Raw genomic sequence first — 13,377 nt, forward strand, 5'->3', positions numbered from 1 at the left:
CGTTTTCTGAAATTTCAATTTTTTTTATTATATTGTCATTTCAAACTTGCGTTCGTATGTAATCGCTGTGAGAAAACTTTCAAAACGACGAGATCACTGAACAGAATTACTGAAAGGGAATCAACCAACCGCGGTCACTAAAAAACCAACCAATGCCGACAGGACACAACCAACTGTTCGAACTTTGAAAGCGCCAGAAAAATAAAAACTAAGCTAAAAAGAATACCTTACAGACAAAAATGTAAACTATCTTGGTGCGCTGAGAACTATAACTCATGAGAAGAAAGTAAATAACTAAAGAAACAAGGACCAAAATGAAAGAACGAACATTACAAAAAAAGTTTACACTAGTATTTTTGGATAACTGTTCCGAAGCCTTCCTTAAAGCCATAGTTTTGAAACCCACTGTTTTGTCACTGGTCTCCGCCTCTCATTTGAATGCGTACTATTGGATATTGATGAAGCAGTCCTTGTCAATTTCGATAAACTCAGTTTATTTGGCGAAGACTTTTCCTAATCCCCATACTCCGACGATGTTTATTCTCTAATTGCGGAACAACGATACGCCGGGATACGAAACAAACAGTTACCAACGCGATGTAAAATGATACAACAACAACGAGACATACAGGCCACTCTATCAAAAACATTGCTTTGCGTATACGATGCTGTGTGTTCCCGGCGGACGGCCTCGGTTACAGACCGTATAACACCGGGAACACACAGCATCCGTACGCAGGGCTATCACATAAAAAAGCAATGCATCATCCCGATGACAGAGACAATGACGAGCCAGGGCACGAAAACACATGGGTTACTCGTATCTAAGATCATGGACGTACTACAGACTACAGTGCGTCCATGCTAAGATCAACAAGTCATCGTTGATGACACAGTCCCCGCTTGTCCATTTGTTATAATCTTTGGTGTCTAGGTAGCTGTGGTCTAGGTAGCTGTGGAATGACATTGATGCAACGGGTGCATCAGGCCTGTGACTTGCATAATAAAGTAATCTGAGGAACGTTCAATAAAATTGACCCATCTCTGCCGGTAATGACCACTGAAGGAACTTTTGATTACATCACACATAACGATGCCCTCACTGCCTCTAGTGTCATGATGGCACATACTATACACATGGTTTGGTGGATTTTAGAAATGGTATGGGATCGGTACGTTGTTGTAATCAGCCATTTCGGATCATATAATGAAACAAATTAATGTGCACAAGAATGCAGCCATATCACGTTTAAACAAAATCAGTCCATCGAAGGACAGTGACCTATTTTTATGTTTCAAAGACATAAAAAATCACACCAAAATTGAAACCAAATGGCTGTCTATTGACCATATGGATCATAGCACAAAATTAGTAGACATGCATATGTATGCCATAGTACTTTATCTTTGTACCAAGTCTCAACAACATTGGATAAGAAATATTTGCATATGATTAAGCCTCAAAGACATGAAGAAATCCAAAAATGACCATCTGGCAGCGATATTGGGGGAAAATGACAATCTGGCAACCATATTGGAACATGTCACGAAGTACATTGACATGTATATGTATGCCATAGTGCATGATCTTTGTGCCAAGTTTGGACAAAACGGTGCGGTAATGACCTTTGAATTAAGCTTCAAAGACATGCAAAATTCCAACAAAATGGCAGTTCTGCAGCCATATTGGCTCATATCACAAGGTTAATTGATACATGCATATGTATGCCATAGTGTTTTGCCTTTTTGCCATGTTTGAACAAAATCGGTTCAAGGATGTTTGAGTCATGGTTCAAAGACATGAAAAAATCGCAAAAAAATGGCCGCCTCACGCCCATATATTACGTATCGCAATATAATTCGATATGCATATGTAGGCCATAGTGTTATGCCTTTGTGCCAAGTTTGAACAGAATCGGTTCAAGGATGATTGAGTTAATGGTTCAAAGACACGAAAAATCGCAAACAAAATGGCCGCCTCACGCCCATATTGGATCGTATCGCAATATATTCTACATGCATATGTAGGCCATAGTGTTATGCCTTTTTGCCAAGTTTGAACAGAATCGGTTCAAGGATGTTTGAGTTATGGTTCAAAGACATGAAAAATCGCAAAAATATGGCCACCTTGCGGCCATATTGAATCGTATCGCAAAATAAATCGATGTACATCTGTAGGTTATAGTCCTATACCTTTGTGCCAAGTTTGAACAAAATTGGTTCGTCAGTGTCTGAGAAACGGCTGCGGACGGACGGACGGACGCGCGGACGCACGGACGGACGCACGGACGGACGGGATCCAATCTATAAGTCCCCGCCGGACTTCGTCCGCGGGGACTAATAAAAAGTTTCACATAATAGTTTCTGGTAAAGAGATCGACAGTGACAGGATCTTTCTTTGTCATGACAACACCCGAAAACAAGTAAGTCTTTTGACCCCAAATGAAAAATGTTGTGACTGATTCTGAGGCAGTTCATTACTAGATTTCTAAACGAACAAATAGCCTGATTGTGCAGCACGTGTTCAAAAAACCTCGAAGTTCCGTGTACAGACAAAAGATAAGTTCTTGCAGAGTAAAAATACGTCAGTTTGAAATTCATTCATATTCTTCAATAAAAACAATCTTCGTCATAGTAGGCTGCCAGTTCTAAAATTTCCGCACAAACGTGTCAGGGTTTGCTGGGCAAGCCTGGATGTCCAGAATTTGAAGAAATGTTCGGATTATGTTGGGCCGGACTACTTCATGTACTCTTGATTTTTGACCTTGATGATACATTTTCTGCAAGGAAGTTGAATATCTGACAGTTTGCAACTGACAAAATGCCACATTGAAGACACAAGTACACTTAAAACCCAATGCATCATCCGATACGTCTAAACGTCAAACGGTGTAGTACGGCACGTGTTAGATCGTGTTGAAAATTTGCAACATCGGCGCCGTCGTGTTTCAAATAATAAGATAACGTAAGGCCAAAAAAAAGAGAGAAATGTTTCTGGTCAGCGCGCGGTCACTTGAACAACAGCGCGTCACCCTTTTTTTCCTGTTTGTGGCCGGCGGCCGTGGCTGACACCAAACCAAAATGGCTGAACATAAAGAGAAAATTCTTTGGGGCGCATGATCAGTGACTGCATGAACAGTATATATGTGACTATATTGATAAAACTATAAAACTGGCCCTCCTCCCTCCCTTGAGGGAAAAAAAATAAAATAAAATAAAATGCGCGTCGCCGCACCATTTTTTAAAGAAAGACCTGACCAGAAACATTTCTTTTTTTTTGGCCTAATTCTTTGCTTCAGACTCGATCACAATGCTGCGCGACAACAACGTTTTCAACAACGGCATTCCTATCAACAGTCGAGATCGATCAAGCAGCCATACTCAAAATACAACTCGGTTGCTCTGGCATTATTCGGCAATGGTCGTTTACCCATAGGCTGGAGGTATTATTCATGCTCGGAAAAGCACGTTTTATACATCGGGAAAATATCGGACATGATGTCGCTTGAAGGATGTGTGGTTTCCATGGCCATGCTTGTTAATCATATGTCTGTTAATGCTAGCAATGTTCACCAAAGGTGAAATAGTCTTTAAAACCTACGACCAAATCTGATAAGTAGAAGTGCCGGTCAATTTAATTATACTGGCCGTCAGCGACAAATAAGGGACAGAAACTACGGGGCGTGGATGTGGGCCGGTGTTTTTCGAAACACCGCTACATCAAAAATAGTGGCCCTTCAAAATTTCTTGCACACAAAATTAGTGAACATCCCCTTATCCGTGCATGAAAATCAGTGACCCTCCCCTGTTACTCGAAGCATTTAGGGGTGGACCATTTGTTATCCTTGGGGGTCTGAAAGATTGGGGCATTATTGTTTTTTCTACATGTTCCACTGGATTTTTTTTCCCTTGTGAATTCTGGCATTTTTTTTTGGGGGGGGGCATTCTTCCTTCACAGAAATGTTGTAATGCAGCGATGTTGCAAAATCAATCTGTTTGTCTTACATCAACGGACTTGTACAGAAAAAGGGACCGGTCCCCCTATTCCAACTTTCGAAAACAGGATGACCCCCATTCAAACTTTCGAAAACAGGGTGACCCCCCCTGCGCGCGACAAAGGTAAAACAAAAATTGGAATAAAATTGAATAATCCATGTGTATATATATATATATATATATATATATATATATATATATATATATATATATATATATATATATTATATATATATATATATATATATATATATATATATATATATATATATATACTTCTTTAGTTCAAGATCAGCTGGAGTGCTCAATACTAGAGTAGAGCTAAATACATAACTCAGTTGATCAGGGTAATCTAAAAAATTACATTTCCACTACAAATTTGTTTCGTATAGGCTTCAGAGCCGCCTACACTCATCGGGTGGTTGTGATCGACTTAAACGTTTGGGCTGCTGATTGCATATGTTGTTAGGCGACAAAAAATGCAATCTGTGCCTCCACGAGAAATTCATACTCCTCAGATATCCAGAAATGTGCTCCCTCAACAATAGAAACGAATTAGTATCGACCTGCAGACACAGGAGAAAATTTCTCCTGTGCAGTCACTAATTATGCACCCTTTTGCAACAAACAGTGCCAACAAAAACAAAAGAAATTGTTCCCCGCCTAACAACATATGCAATCAGCAGCCCAAACGTTTCAGTCGATCACAACCACCCGATGAGTGTAGGCGGCTCTGAAGCCTATACGAAACAAATTTGTAGTGCCTGTAATTTTTTAGATTATCCTGATCAACTCAGTTGTGTGTGTATATATATATATATATATATATATATATATATATATATATATATATATATATATATATATATTATGAATGTTTAAAATATACCAAAAAAATTATATATATATGTATGTATGTATATATATATATATATATATATATATATATATATATATATATATATATATATATAATATATATATATATATATATATAATATTTTTGGTATATTTTAAACACTCAGTCATACTGTATTTTAATGGAATTGTAGTCATGTCAGTTGTAAGATACGAACTTAAAAGTGTCCATTCTTAAGTTTGAATACAGTATATTGAATGAGCTGTGAATGTACTCCACTCTTTATGCATAACCAGATGTCCAGAACTGTTGTAAGAAAAATGTGATTGTGAAATATTAGTGCATGTTGCCTTCTAATACTGAATTCTCACAGAGAGAAAAACAGAAAAGTATCAGGAACTTGTCATGCTTTTCATATGACCAGCAGATTTCATAATGATCAGTACACTGCGCAAAACAGACTTTCACTTCACAGACATCAAGATATTTCTGACATATATCTCTGATATGTTAATTTACTGCGACCGAAAGGGGCGCCGAAAAATATTAAACATCCAGATATCTCTGATATACATAATATCTGATATATGAAAGTCACGCAGCTGAAGGGATGCTGAAAAGTATTATTTTATATTTTAAAGAAATGCGCCCGAAGGCCGTGCCGAAAAATTTAAACATACAGATATCTCAGATGTATGTATGTCTGATATATTACGTTTTGCACTAGGACGGGGATCTGAAAAATATGTCTTATTATCATTAAAGTTACGCGACCGAAGGGCGCGCCGAACGATGCAACTGAATAATGAAATTTGTGGCTGACACAATGCATTTTATGTAATTATGAGCCTTGTCGAAATTCAAAAACACACTGACACCCTCCCCCCCCCCCCCCCCAATTGGGCATTTCAAAACATGGTGACCCCCTATCACCAAAGTCAAAACAGGGTATGAAATTGAATGATGAAATTCATGGCTAGCACGATGCATTTGATGCATTTTAGGCAAGTATGAGCCCGCGTCATATTTAAAAACACTGACCCCCAATAATATTGGGCATTTTAAAATACATGTAGGTGACCCTTCACCAAAGTTAAAAAACAGGGAGACCCCATGAATCCACCGGTCACCTAGGCCAAAGAAACTGACCAGTCCCTCATTCCCGCTAATTTTAAAAAGTATCCCCGAAAGTATCTTGTGCGAATTATCATATCCAAGCCCTCCCCCAGTATATTTGGTCACAGTGCAAATTCGAAAGAGTTATTTCTGCCATAGTAATGAAAAGATACTGGGCCACGCCCCAAATGAAATGGGAAAATTGGACATTTGGTATATTGGAAATTGAAAAAACGGAAATGTGCATTGTGGGAAATTGAGTTTGTCAGAGAGAATTTGAATGGGCGCAAAGTTCCATCCTCTGTATACACACCCACGGCTCGAAATAAACGTTTTCGCCTGGTAGTCCACCATGGGCTACCATTTCAGGGCTCGAAATTAGCGGTAGTCCCGCGTCCACAGACTACCAACTTTTCCCTGGGGCAACCAAAATCCATGAAATGGTAGCCCATACGGACTACCAAAAGCCGGGACATAAAATTCAGTCAGTATTTGGCGTGCAATGGCCAATATCTGAACTGACGTACTTGAGTGACAGGCACTGGAAGTGATGGTCAATGAAAACGCATTTTCATTGCAATTGGATCATAATGTATCAATCACAGACAATATGTCTCCTCCCAACAGAAAGCCCATGGTCTATTTTAGCACTGCTACAGTATATCTAGTCTCGACGTGCTGAGAAAGTCGTGGTCGTTGTCATGATGACTATCAAAATTTTCATACAACTCTGAGAATGAAACAAGTTGTCAATAGATTACCAAGCTTTGAGTATCACTGTTGTCCATTAGGCCAAAATAATAAAGATCGTTTCTGTCAGCTGGTCACCGCGTGCGTCATTTCAGAACCTGCGCGTCATGGCTTTTTTTTGGGGGGGGGGGGGGTTGTTACATAGTGATCAGTACAGCTATCCTTGATATCCCTGTTTGCATGTCCAAAAATGCTAAACAGAAAACGGAAGTATTATGCAGCCAATGATAAATTACTAGAAATTCACTTCATGGGCAGAATCTTGCAAAATTGCTTTTTCTTGTCTGGTTAATGAAAAACAATATCCCTGAACTAAAATATGCATGGGCTACCAGCCATTGTCACTTGGTTACCAACTTCAGAAAATGGTAACCCAAGTGGACTACCAGGGAAAACGTTAATTTTGAGCCGTGCATTTCATGGATTTTGGTAGCCCCAGGGAAAAGTTGGTAGTCTGTGGACGCGAGACTACCGCTAATTTCGAGCCCTGACACCTATACATATGTAGTATACTACCCGTTTCCTATATTCAATCTCAGCCCAAAGATTTTAAATTTAGAAATAGGCCTAAGAGTTTATAATCAAGATGATAAAACCATTAGAAAATTGAAATATAGTTACATTTTGATTTTCTTTTTTGAACATGCAAATTGGTTTATTGGTTGGAGGAAATGTGCCATGGATTATAATACTTGACGATGACAGTTTTGTTTTAACATCTTCTGAAATTCTGTCATTTGTCTTGTCAGTGTGATCTGTCCATGTCGCATGCAATCATACCAGCGTATTATTTATTGGTCAACATACAAGAGATGATATGCATGTATCGACAGAGTGTCTTCACTTATCTAAAATCAGTGAACAATTCAAAAAGCAAAATGTAACTGAAAATTAATTTTAAGAGGCTTTTGGAAAGACAAGAAGGGTGCACGGAAATGAAAAAGTTACATCCAAAAGGTTCTTGCTGATACTGTGATAGATTTTTTTTCTTCCACATTAGCTTGCCAGTTTTTTTTACAGAACTCATCTAAGGCAGAATTTTTTTCCCCTTGTATCTGCTGGGATTTTTTTTCTCGAAAATCTTCCAGACCCCCAGGATATCAAATGGTCAACCCCTTAGTAAAAATGTCGGGCCCGACAGACACATCTCTGCGACATTAGCCCACAGGTGTGAACATGTTAGCTGAAATTGTTAAAAACTATCAAAGGTGCCAAGTCATGCTCTGCACAGTTCGAGCAAGATTGTTTTTAAGGTGTTTCGGACACTAGTAACGATACACGACGACACTGCACAATGTGGATCATATATAGACACGCTCATGAGTAAGGCTAAAATAGCCGGTATTAACAAGCCAAATGTTAGTGATTTCGGGACTCTAATATCGATAAGACAGTACTACACTCTTAAAATATCTCGACAGCCCGGGTCTGCGAAATCCGCGATGTTTACTCGATAAATTTCGGCAATTGCGGGATTCTAATATCGATACCGGACGGTACTAGATTAATTTGCATTCAATTTATGTCTCCTCACGCCGGGTCTGCGACTATTTTGATTCTAGGCCTATATGCCTTTATTGTGTATCTCGTTTACTCGCCTTGACATGCTGAGAAGTACTGGGAATCTTCAAAGTACTGACTACACGAGACGATAAGCTTGGCAGTTGCAATCGCCCAAGATGCGCTTCTGCCATAATCTAAATGTCTTGGGTCCGCTGTGTTCCTCTTTTCAATGTTCGTTGAATTGTCTTATAATATGCCTTTAAACATTTTTAAGGCGTGGCTTTGACCTTATAGGTATGAATTATGGATAAAATGGTACATCCAATCATGAATACAAATCTAACAGTTAATGTTCAAACGTCACTTTTACATGTTGCAAAACCCATCATGTGAAATTCCCGGCCCGTGTTCCTATTTTCATCACTTAAACATATAACACGATTGGAACTAATTTAGGATAATTGGATGGTGAAGTAAGGTCGTTTTAACCCGAAATGTAAGCTCATCTGTTTTTCTTTTTACGTTACACACTTGTTTTATGAGTAATTACAACATTCAGCTATATGGCATCTAATACTTTTGAGAAATTTGAAAAATAAGTTAAACAAATTATCCCAAATTAGTTCCAATCGTTTTATATGTATGAAGCTTCAAGTATACACATAGATGTATACTTACAATTTTCTTGAAAAAAATGCTTTCTATGATAATATATGAATAATATCTCTGACACATTGAAATTGGTGGGATTCAAGTTGATGACCTTGCCATTTGGCACGGAGTATTAATGTGATATTCACGATGGCTTACATCTATTTGAATATATTCCAATACATTGTACAAAACACAAGAGACACACATAGATCATCCCACAATATGACAGAGACAGAAATACATGTAATGTTGTATAAAAGCATGTTAGGAACTTTTATTTACCATTAAAATATCTGTATTACATTGTAAAAGAGTGATACACAATCAACCAAGTGTTCTTACATATGCAGGCCTTGGAAAACAATAACATATATTTTACTTAATTACAAAGGTGACAATTGCAATGTCATTTGAACTACTGGAGGAATCAATTACATCTTACATCTGTAAGGAAGCTTCAAGTATACATCAGTGTACAGCTGATACAATGTCAATACTACCAACTGGGGATGAGATCTGATTATGATCCCATGTAAATCAGCATGCAGTATTGTGATAAAAGTCTTTACTGTGTAACAAGAGAATTTCACAATACACAGCTTTAATACTTGGCTGCATATTTTTACAGGCATACCAATGAGCACATAAAGCCTAAGACTGATCATTGTACATAATCTGAAATATTCTGAGGAAAATGATGCATCATACCTATAGCTGCATAAAACAGGTTCACAAAGTTTTCAACACTCAAACATGTTGTTTTTAACCAACTGTACTGGGGTCCACTTGACCTATATAGGTTGAAATGTTTAGGGGAAGAAGAGTTATGCCAAAAAGTGACCTAGCGGCTGACAGAGTCCTGCTGTGGTGTGCAGAGAATAACTATGTGTGAGACAAATGTGTTGATGAATAATGTACTTGTCGGTTTCAGTGAGTGTTTTTCCAAGAATTTTGGAAAGGTGGGACACCCTAATCCATGATGGTTAAAATAGGGGGTCACCGAGTGAGTGAAGCAAAGCAAAGTCACTGAAGGGAAAAGTACTAGGGGGCGTTTTCCAATTGATAATCAATGTCATGAATACATTCATTTCAAAACAACATGGAAACTATCTTTTAATGGTTTGTGACATATTGGTATCATTAAAAGTTTTTATTTGTAAGCAAGCGAAATGGCAGCTGATAAAGCTCAGCTGTGTTATGTAGAGACTACCTATTTCTGACACTTATGATGAAGAGGGTGGAAATCTTTGATAGCTCATTTAAGGACAGCTGTAAAAATACACAATGTCACAATAAGATCATCCGTAAGAACATGTCTGCCAAATATTAAAGCTATCAGATGAGCAGTTTTTGAGAAACAAAGTTTTTCACAAAAAATGGCAAAAACGGCCCCAAATGATACATGTTTGAGTCATGGCTAAGGACATGAAAAAATTGTAACAAAATGGTCGCCATGCGGCAATATTGGATCATATTGTACACAAATTGATGTGCATATGTGTGATATAGGTCAATGTCCTTGTACCAACTTTGAATAAAATTGATGTTGAAAGTGCCCGATTTTTGGCTCCGTACATGAAAAAATTATAACAAAATGGCTGTCATGCCGGCATATTGGATCATTTCGTGAAACAAATTGACGTGCATATGTATGATATAGGTCAATGTCCTTGTACCAACTTTGAATAAAATCGGTTGAGATGTGCCTGAGTTATGGCTCTGCACATAAAAAAATCGTAACAAAATGGCCGCATGGCAGCCATATTGGATCATATCACAAAACAAATCAATTTGCATATGTATGATTTATGAAGTAATCCTTGTACCAAGTGTGAGTGAAATCGCTCCAGGCATCTCTGAGATATCTGCATGAATGGACGCACGCATGCATGGACAGACGGATGCACGGACATGGCCAAACCTATAAGTCCCCCGGACGGTGTCCATGGGGACTAAAATCAAAGTCAGACTTGAGTGGACACCGTGGGTCATCAGTATGTATTAGGGAGATGGTGCAGTGGCAAAGAATGTGAAATTTTCAGAAGAGTTACTTTCAGAATGTGCTTAGGAATACAATTCAGAATAACATTCAGACACTCACTATGTGAGATAATATTCTGTATATTCCAGAAGAGTCCTTTCAGAATGTGCTTTGGAATACAATTCAGAATAATATTCAGACACTCACTATGTGAGATAATATTCTGTATAGAAGTAACAAGTCATTGACATTGACATAGTCCCCACTTGTAATAGGAGTATTAGTCTTGATGGGGCAGGGAAATGAGGTCATTAAGAAGTATCACTGGAGTGTATTTCAGATCTATGGACACATAGGTCGATGTCATTGTTCCCATTTTGAAACAAGAGGCATGTCTAAGTTATGGTTCTAAATCGGGAAAAAAAATCAGACCTCTAGCTGTATTGGCCAGCCAAGAAATACATATGTGCATAATAAATGAGGTACAAGATGTGACATCTTAAGGTCTACTATGCTATCAAAATTGAAGCGTAAAGAACTTGTGGTTACTGAGTTATGCATATATATGCATATTCAAGGTCAAAGGTCATCAAGGTCACGTGACATTTTGAAAAAAAAAAACCCATTGTATTGCTAATTAATCCATATATGCCAAAATTCAGACCTCTAGCTCTATTGGCTTGCCCACAATTATATATTGGCATAATTAACGAGGTAAAGCATGTGTTGTCATAAGGTCTCCCATCCTACTAAATATAAAGGACATAGCACTTGTGGTTACTTATTTATTGACATAATCGTGTATTTTACGTAAAAGGTTATCGAGGTCACATGACATTTTGTCAAAAAATTTCTATCCTATAGTCTATCCCTATATACTAAAAATCATACATTTACCTCTATTGGCTTGCTCAAAATTAGATATGCACATAATTAATGAGGTACAATATGTGGCGTCATAAGGTGTCCCATCATACCAAATATGAAGGGTGTAGCACTTGTGGTTCCTGAGTTATGGACAAATATGTATATTTGAGGTCAAAGGTAATTGAGGTCACGTGACATTTTGTCAAAAAAATAGCATTGCTAAGTTATCCGTACATACCAAAAATCAGACCTCTGGCTCTATTGGCTCGCTCAAAATTAGATATGCACATAATTAATGAGGAACAATATGTGGCGTCATAAGGTGTCCATGTGTCCCATCATACCAAATATGAAGGGTGTAGCATTAGTGATTACTGAGTTATGGACAAATATGTATATTTGAGGTCAAAGGTCACCAAGGTCACATGACATTTTGTCAAAAAAATTGTTTTGCTAAGTTATCCATATATACCAAAAATCAGACCTCTAGCTCTATTGGCTTGCTCAAAATTAGATATGCACATAATTAATGAGGTACAATATGTGGCATCATAGGGTGTCCCATCATACCATATATGAAAGGTTAGCATTTGTGGTTACCGAGTTATGGACAAATATGTATATTTGGTCAAAGGTCACATGACATTTTGTCAAAGCGTCTGAGATATCTGCGTGAACGGATGGACTCACATGGATGGACTGACTGACTGACATGACCCAATCTATGAGCCCCCTGGACTTTATCTGTGGGGACTAAAACTGTGTCACTGCATCCTTTTTGCAATATGAATACGATGAGAAACTAATTTTTTATTTTTCTTGGCCTTATACATGGGAGTCTATGGACTGCCTTATACATGGGAGTCTATGGACTGCCTTATACATGGGAGTCTATGGACTTCCTTATACATGGGAGTCTATGGACTGCCTTATACATGGGAGTCTATGGATTGCCTTAAACATGGGAGTCTATGGATTGCCTTATACATGGGAGTCTGTGGACTTCCTTATACATGGGAGTCTATGGACTGCCTTATACATGGGAGTCTATGGACTGCCTTAAACATGGGAGTCTATGGAAACATGGGAGTCTATGGATTGCCTTATACATGGGAGTCTATGGATTGCCTTATACAGGGGAGTCTATGGAGGCGAAAACTAAAAAGTCCTCTAACACGGCCAAATTTGATCACATTGTGAAACAAATCAACATGCATCTGTATGAGGTAGAGTACTATCCTTTTACCAAGTTTGAACGAAATCGCTCCAGGCGTCTCTGAGATATCTGCGTGAACGAAAAAAGTCATAAAATATGCAAATGAGCAATTAATTAATAAGCCACACCCACCAAAATCTAATCAGATCTAAGTCTCATCATGATAATACCAAATACCAAATTGCATGACATTGGACCTAAGGGTTCTTAAGTTATGAGTGGAACAAAATCTGTCTACGGACGGACGGACGGACGGACGGACGGACAGACGGACACACACACAGACATTGTGGCGACATAGGACACCTTTGGTGCTTCGCACCACGGTGTCCAAAAATGACAAGAATTGCCTCAAAATACAAATTTGCATATTTCACTAAAATTTGAACAATTAACCTAACTGAGGTCACCCCAAGTGAAATGCATATAAAATTT

General features: G+C 38.2%; 1 protein-coding gene across 1 annotated transcript in view; it reads left to right on the top strand.

Moving 5' to 3' along the window:
* The window catches only part of LOC139120121 (neuronal acetylcholine receptor subunit alpha-10-like), a 218,035-nt gene that overhangs the window by 36,927 nt on the left and 167,731 nt on the right, over positions 1 to 13,377 (top strand). The gene's annotated exons all lie outside the window — the stretch shown is intronic.

Source organism: Ptychodera flava, chromosome 20 (assembly GCF_041260155.1).
Source record: "Ptychodera flava strain L36383 chromosome 20, AS_Pfla_20210202, whole genome shotgun sequence".
In the NCBI taxonomy this organism is placed as follows: Eukaryota; Metazoa; Hemichordata; class Enteropneusta; family Ptychoderidae; genus Ptychodera; species Ptychodera flava.